Raw genomic sequence first — 8,628 nt, 5'->3', positions numbered from 1 at the left:
ATGACGTGAAATATTCCGTCATGAAATGTATTATTTGTTGTAGTGAAGCTTCCGAACGGTTATGATTCTTTGTATAACCTTTAAAAACCTTCATGTATCGCTCTACTAGATACATCCACTGTAAATAAACTAGACCATAAATTATATTCTCCCTTTCTAGATGAACAACTAAGTCAACCATAATGTTAAAGAAAAATAGAAGGAAAAACATCTCTAATTGACACAAGATAAATGTAGTCCCATGTTCCAAGTCGTCTAAATTTTTAGGATCAAAGATTTTACTACATATAGCATTGAAGAATAAGCACAATTTGGCTATAGTTACCCTTATATTTCTTGGTAAAATGTCACGGATAGCCATTGGTAGAAGTTGTTGCATCAAGACATGACGATCATGAGATATTAAGCCAACTAACTTGAGATCATTCATTGACACAAGTTTCTTCATATTTGATGAGTATCCTTGGAGAACTTTGATACCCGACAAACAATCACAATTTTTTTTCTTTTTTAGATAGAGTGTGACATGCTGGAGGAAAATAGGTTCTATTTCCTATTTCTCTTAAGGATAACTATTGTTGTATACCCATCACTACAATATCTTCACGGGATTTCTTAGTATCCTTTGTCTTGCATTTATTATTGAGAAGTGTTTCAATGAAATTACCACATATATTTTTCTCCACATGCATCACATCAAGACAATGTCTTACATCAAGACTAGACCAGTATGAAAGATCAAAGAACACCGACCTTTTTCTTAAATTATTTTTCTCCACAAGTTTTTTTTGTTTCTTTCCAATGCCAACATTAATATGTTATTGTCTTTTATAAACTTCATTCCCGGTTAAGGGCTTTGGTGCTGTCATACCCTAATTTTTGACCCCCCTGAGATGTGATATCATTGACGTCAATTTCAAAAATGTTTCTTGATTGGTTTGGAAGCCGTGATCAAGACTTCATTCATTCACTCATTCTTTGCAAAATAATTCATGCTCATGGAAGTTTTCATTTAAAGGCGCCATTACCATTGGTTTGATTTAAGAGACTTGTTTATGATTTATTCCATGGTTTTTGGGCACATGGATTGCTCATGGTGAAGAAATTGATTCATATGGATTATTTGATCATTCATGGAAATTTAATCAAAAGTTGCAAGAGGTGTATTTTAATCCATTTTGTTGAAAGATTATTTCCAAGTATGGTTTAAAACCATAAATTCAAGAATTCCGAGTTCATGGTGGAAGATTATGTTTCAAGACTTTAAATTCAAATGTTCTCTACAAAGATATTCCACCATTTCCTTTTCAAAAGGAATCATTCAAGTTTTCAATGTTTCAAAGGAATTCAAATTCCATACAATGTCATTCATTCTAAAAGGAGTTTAAGCATTACAAATGATGTTCTTTTACATAAACATTTCCAACTTTCCAAATGAATTACAAGTGGACTTAATCCAAGATTGAAGATTACATTTCAAAGTACAATCCAAAGTTCAAAGATTACAACATTCAAATTCTTTTCACTTTCAAAAAATATAAAGTTTATACCAATTCTAAAGTGAAATGAATTTGAATTACAAAGAATGGAAACTAAAGGAAAGCTTTCAAGAATGCTTGAAATCACCAATTCTTCAATCTTCAAAATATTCATTCTTCAAGTCCAAGTTTCTTCATTCTTTCTTCAAAGACTCATGTCACATGAAAAAAACATAAAAGGGTGGAATTAGCAAAAGTCAAATAAATAATTCAAAAGCCCAAAGCCCACATGGAGGCCATGTTTTTCGAAAAAAAAAGGAAAAAGGAAAAAGAAAAAGTCAAAAAGTCAAAGGAAGATATATATTATATCATAACTACTACACATTGAAGTTGCTAACTTTATAACATAAGAGAATGCTGTATCGTGGAACTTTCACTACAAGAGTTATCAAAGAATCCATCCCATGTGCATATTCTCCCATGTGCACAAATTTGTGGAACTTGGCTATTAAGTAAACTTAGCATTCAAGGAATTTTTGCAATGATTATTTTGGAAAGAATATTCTTTGCAATGATGAAAACTTAATAACTAAGTGAACTTAAAGACTAAGCTTTGGTTCCAAAATGACCAAAAGGGTCCTTCATTTGTTCCTCTATAAATAGAGGAGAGGCAAGAAAATAAGGATGACATGAAAAAAGTGGAGAAAGTGCAGCCAGCAACATATAACTTCTAAGCTACAGAACACAGAGGCAGAAAAAAAGAGTTCACAGAGAAGTCTGTAACTTCTAAGTTACAGAGCAAATTTCATACCTCGCTTGTGGCTTGCTGGCAGCTTTCGATGATGGATCCCATCTTCGAGCCTCCATAGAATCTTCAACGTCTTCTCTGCAGGTAAGCCTTTTTTTCCTTCACTCTCAATAGTTCCATTAACCTTTGTTGTACCTGCAGCAAGTCACAAATTCAGCAGCAAAAACAACAACTCAGAAGCCATAACAGCAACAATTCACGGTTCAGAATCAAGGTTCATAACAACATCAACACATCATCAAAAGTTCTGAATCATTCAACAACAACAATTCTGAAGCAGTGGCAGCAACATGCTTAACAATTCAAAAAGCCACAGAACAATATCAACAACATAAAATTCGGTTTCCAGGAGCAAGAAGGATCAAAGAACATACCTCAACAAAATCCGGCGAACACCTCCTTGCCGCAAGTAAGTCGCTTCCACTTTCACACTCAATATTGTTGTTAGTTATTATTGTGTATATTCTGAAAAATCAAAAGCAGAGAGAGCATGACTTGATGTTGCTACCGAATTATACCATGAAAACAAAAATTGAAGTGTAAACCTGAGTTTATCTTCAAACACATAAACCAAAAGTTGTTGTTTGAAAGAACATAACCGAGTGAGAGAAAGACAGTATTGTTCTGCAGAAAAGAAAAAATAGAAATGAGAAAGATGAGTTATTTTCGTTTCTCTTTCACACAAAAACATGAAGAAACCCGAGTCAAAGAAGTGGAGAAAATACCTATGTTCATCCTTGTTTCTCCTCTCATGGCCGCCGTTGTTGCTGCTCAGTGAGGTGAGTCTTGGTTGTTGTTCTTCGCGAGAAAGATGATGATGAGAACGAATAAGATACCATGGTTGAATCTCAATGAGCGCCGCTTTGATGTTTGTTTAGCGAAAATAGACAGAGCCATGAGCGATTGGGAGAGAAGAGATTTTTTTTCTCTTGTTTTGTTTTATCGTGAAAAGATGAACGAGAAAGAGAGAGCCGTTCGGCCTCTTCTTTGTTTTTTAGGGTTTTCTACAAACCCATGAGTGTGTAGTGACATGGGTGGATCCGGGTTCCAATCAGAACCGACCCGGTCCGGCCCAAACACACTCTCCCTTTTTTTATTTTTATTTCAACTCAGTTTCTCTTCAATGGGCTGCTGCACCCCCATCCGAGTTTCAGTACCCCTCAAGCCCAATTATCAAGTTTCTTTTAACTATTTCTTTTTTTTAGAAAATTATCTTTCATAAAAATGATTTAGTATTTTAATTTTAATGTAGGATTTTATTCTCTTTTATAGTCCTTATTAAAAACTCAAAAAAAATATATTAGATACATACTTATATTTATGTTTCTAAATTATTTTTCTTCTTTCATAAAACTACAAAAAATATCTTTTCTTAGATTAATTTTGTTTAAGTTTGATATTTTCATATTGTGTTGTATAGTTAATCAATTAAATTTTATTTGATTACTGTTGCACATTACTTGAATTTTCTCACTTCACCCAAGACTTCGAGATTATTTCTCTGTTGTCTTTGTCTGTTTTGTTTGGTCTTCCATTTGCTGTAGAAGTCTTTAAAACAATTACTGGATGATCATGGAATGTTGTAAGCTGTGAGCCCATCCGACGTTCTATTTTGCTGGTGTGGATGCTTAATATCTGTTGAGATCCTAATTTATTCCAAGCATATCATCTGAGGATCAAGGTAACACCTCAAACTCAGAAATCCAATTTTCTCATTCTTCGAGGTAAGTCTAAAACTCTTAAACTATTTTCATAACAGTAATCATTCAAAAATCACAAATCATTTTCAACTGTTTTTATCACCAGTACTGCAAAGTACTGGGCCTCTAATAGAGTGTAAGTCCCAAAAAACCTTCTCTTCTTAGCTTGTTTTCAAAACTGTATTTTCAAAATCTTCTTTCTGTTTTCAAAAACATTCTTCTGGTATTTGAAGGGCATTATTCCCGGTGAAACTCTTGAGATACCTATGTGACCTTTGTCCATCTTCACTTCTTCTGTTTTCAAAAACCATTAACTGTTTATCATATATATTCAACTGTTATCAACAAAACAACAAAAATATTGTTGAGGCTCTATACATACTTCTTCAATGGCCTCCACTCCATCCAGGTTAGGCTTTACAAGCTTTCAATTTACAGCCTTTATTTAAATTACTGTCAAATATAAACTGTGCATATATTAGTTTAGAACTACGTTTGAGTATAAACCTTAGGACAGTTAAACTATATATATATTATAGGAATATGACCTAGGATTGAGAATGTCTTCCCGGTGAAGGCTCTTTCCTAATTAGAGATCTGTAGTTCAAACCCCCAAGATGAATTATTCCCGGTGAAACATCTTGGCAAAAACCTTAGAATCCAAAAAAAATAGGACACATCCACCCAAAGAGGAATTATTCCCGGTGAAACCTCTTACCCATTTGCTTAGAGCCAAAATAAGTTCAAAAACTACATAAGCTTTCTCTTGTGCTATAACAAGGACCCTCGATTAGCCTCCTCTTGGGCTTTGTACAAGGACCCACAGGCTTCTTAAAAGCATTTCCAGCTTCCTCTTGAGCTTGTATACAAGGACCCAGCAGGTTTCTTATAAACATAGGAACAGGTCTTTAGTCACCTTTTAGCCTACCCTGGTGAGTTTCTTCCAATTTAAACCAGACTTTAAACAAGCTAAGTTTGTCTCAATTTCACATTGAGTACATTTTTGGAATGAGAGACATGGACAGTCTCTGTCACCCTTATCTTCATCAATCCTCCTTAGTAGAGTCTAGGATCTATGTTTTGGTCATTCTCAGCATTGAGTCAGCCTTCATCTTGGGCTTTAAACAAAGAGTCTCCACTAGATAATCTTTCTGCCATCCACTTTTCAATCATAAAAAACCCCTGGAAAGGGTTAGCCTCCAAAGTCAATTAAAATCAATCCATCATTTCAATAAAAACCCCTGGAAAGGGTTAGCTTCCACACATCTTTTCAATCAAAACCCCTGGAAAGGGTTAGCCTCCAAAGTCAATTAAAATCAATCCATCATTTCAATAAAAACCCCTGGAAAGGGTTAGCCTCCAAAGTCAATTAATAAATGTCAAAAAATAAATAGATTTCATCCTCTTAGGAGATAATTTCCCCAAAAGAGTCAAAACCCCTGGAAAGGGTCAGCCTCCAAAAAACATGATAAAGTCAGTCTTTTAACAGACAAATTCACCAGCTGAGTCAAAATCCCTGGAAAGGGTTAGCTTCCAAAGAAAAACAGTCCTTTTATAAATAAAATCTCCTCAGTAGAGTCAAAACCAACAAAAACAGTTAGCCTCAACCTTGGGCTTCATACAAGGCACCCAAACAATAAAACTCCCCTGTCAAGAGTCAGCCTCAACCTTGGGCATTGTACAAGGCAGATAATAGAGTCTCCCCAGTGAGTTCTTCATCACTCAGTAGCCACAACCTTGGGCTTTGTACAAGGCAGATAAACAATATTTTTCATGTGTCAAAGATTCCTAACACTTAGGATCTTTCCCCATATAGTCATCCATACTCAATTCATTTATTTAAGAGTCCGCCACAACCTTGGGCTTTGTACAAGGCAGAAAATAATGTTTCCATAGCTAGAGTCAGCCTCAATTCTGGGCTTTGTACAGAACACCAAATAAAATCCATCAAATAAACACTCTCCAAATAGAGTCAGCCTCAATTCTGGGCTTTGTACAGAACACAAAAATACCCTGTAATTAATCCCCAGTGGAGTCATCTCCCAGAGTCAATAATATTAATTAATCAATCAAAAAGCCTCAAGCTTGGGCCTCATACAAGCCAGCTAAAGTCAAATCTTTCATACAGTAGATAGACATAGCTTATCTCTATAAAGAGATATTTTTACTACTCTACCACATTCAAACAAACAAACATTTCAATTTCAATTTCAATCAAAGTCTCCCATTTAGGACTCTGAAAGACATGCTCTGGCACATCCCCAGACTTGTACACTTTCCCTAATTTGGACGAGCATCTTTCTTTTATTTAAGAGGCATCTGACTGGCATACTTGCACACACACAAGTAAGGTCCCCCTCTTAAATGAAATGAATCCAGTTATTCTGTCACTCTTTCAAAATGTTTGTGGTAGAATAGTACAAATACCTCTCTGTAGAGATGATTTCATGTCTCTTTACTGTGAACAGAGATTTAATTCCAAGCTTCAACCTTGAGCTTCAAGCAAGGCACCAAAAACAATTAATTTCCCTAGTTAGTTCCCCGAACTACATTAAGCTCTGACTTCCACTAGGGATATGTAGGCATGAGGTTCACAAGGAATCTCAGCGAGCTAATAAAATACCAAAAATAGTCAGTCAGTCTGTCTGTCTTTTTTTAAAATCAATTCAATTCCTTCTCCTAACACAAAGGAGAAACTTTCCCAATCATTAGCAGCAAACACAAACACAATGACACAGAGAAGGTTCCTGTAGAGTACTGCAGATATGTAGGGTGTTTAAACACTTCCCTATGTATAACTGACCTCCCGGACTCCAGAATTTCTAGTCTAGGTGTAAATCCCCACACTTAGCAAACTCCTAGGGTTTAGTTGAGATCTTTTTTCCCCTTTCCTACTCGTAGGACAAATAAGAAAGTTCGTGTGATATCGTAGGAAGAACTGAAATAAAATTCATCCCACCACGGGCGCATTCTCCTTCCAAATTTCGCGTGAAGGGTTTAGCGTGCCGTCCTCCCAAGTGAAACGGGGAGGTAAAGAAAACGACACCACAGGTGCGATATCAAACTCTTTATCTCCATTAAAATCCTTCTATAGTCTACGGTATGGATGATTAGGTCTTAGAAATTTTAGATGCCCGACCAAGATAAATTGTGTTTTTTCCTTTTGGTAATTGGTGGTGACATGTATCAAATATCATGAGAGAGCAGGGCTAAAAAAGAATGGTGTTCTTCCATCCTCATTGGAGAAGAATGGTGTTCTTTGTTGGTTGGAGAAGAACAATCTTTAGTTTACTAGGACTCAAAAAGTGAATGAGATAGACTTAACCTTAACTCTGAAGGAATAAAAAATTTAGAGAGTTTTTATCTCGTTTTTCTTAAAAATCGAGGGAACATATCCGATGTAAAATCTATAAAAAATAATTGCGTTTTTTTGGTTCTAAAAGGAATAAAAAACTTAGAGAGTTTTTATCTCGGTTTTCTTAGAAATCGAGGGATCATATCCGACGTAAATTTGTAAAAAAATAAAGGCGCATTTTTTGTTCTAAAAGGAATAAAAAAACATAGAGAGTTTTTATCTCGGTTTTCTTAAAAACTGAGGGATCATATCCGACATAAAATTTGTAAAAAAATAAAGACGTTTTTTTGGTTTTAAATAAAACATAAAATTGCAGGAGTTAAGAATCAAAGTTCAAATCCTAACTAACTTTTTATGTCAATTTTGATGATAACCAAGGAAACAGATTAATTTTAAATATATATATATATATATATATATATATATATATATATATATATATATATATATATATATATATATATATATATATATATATATATATATATATATATATATATATATTTCATTCTTAAAAAAAATCATGTGGATAGTAATAATTAACTCAAATTCGGATTAAAATAGGATTTATATTAATAAATTAATTATGTTGCTATCTATAACTTGTACAATAATCTAATGTCATACGTCTTTTGGTGAAATTTCTTTTGATATGAGGTCCATCAACTTTTAATGATGTGTCTGTAAAAAAATTATTTTAATTCTCATGAGTAAAAGAGTCAAGTATTAGATAAAGTGCAAAATTAATGATGAATTAATTAGAGGAATTTGAAGTTTCAAAATTTTGAAAGGGAAAAAAAATGTGAAAACTCGTTTGATTCTATGTCTGAATAATCAATGTATTGAAAAGGTATAAGAAAAACTTCTAAGATAGTAAGACAATCACACACACATGCATTAAAAAAAACTCTTAAAATCTCTCTTATTCTTCAAAATCTCTGGAAAATCTATTAAGACTTGTGTGGAATTGATTAAGAAGTATTTCTAGTTAATTGAAAAAACTCTTACAATGCCTAATCGATTAGAAACCATGTCTAATTGATTAGATCGGGGAAAATGATTTAATTATCGATTAGAAACACTTTTAATCAATTATAACATAGATTCATTTAGGGTTCCCTTCTCTGGATTAAAGTGACCACCTTTTGGAGTGTATTAATCGATCAAATAATGATTTTATCAATTAAACCATTTAATTTAGCTCATGGATCATTTTCTTTTGAGCCAAATTATTTCTTATTTGAAGGAAGATTTTCCTCATTCCATAACACACAATTTGTTTTAAAA

This window comes from Vicia villosa, linkage group LG5 (genome assembly GCF_029867415.1).
Source record: "Vicia villosa cultivar HV-30 ecotype Madison, WI linkage group LG5, Vvil1.0, whole genome shotgun sequence".
NCBI lineage: Eukaryota > Viridiplantae > Streptophyta > Magnoliopsida > Fabales > Fabaceae > Vicia > Vicia villosa.
This window is presented reverse-complemented; position numbering follows the sequence as displayed.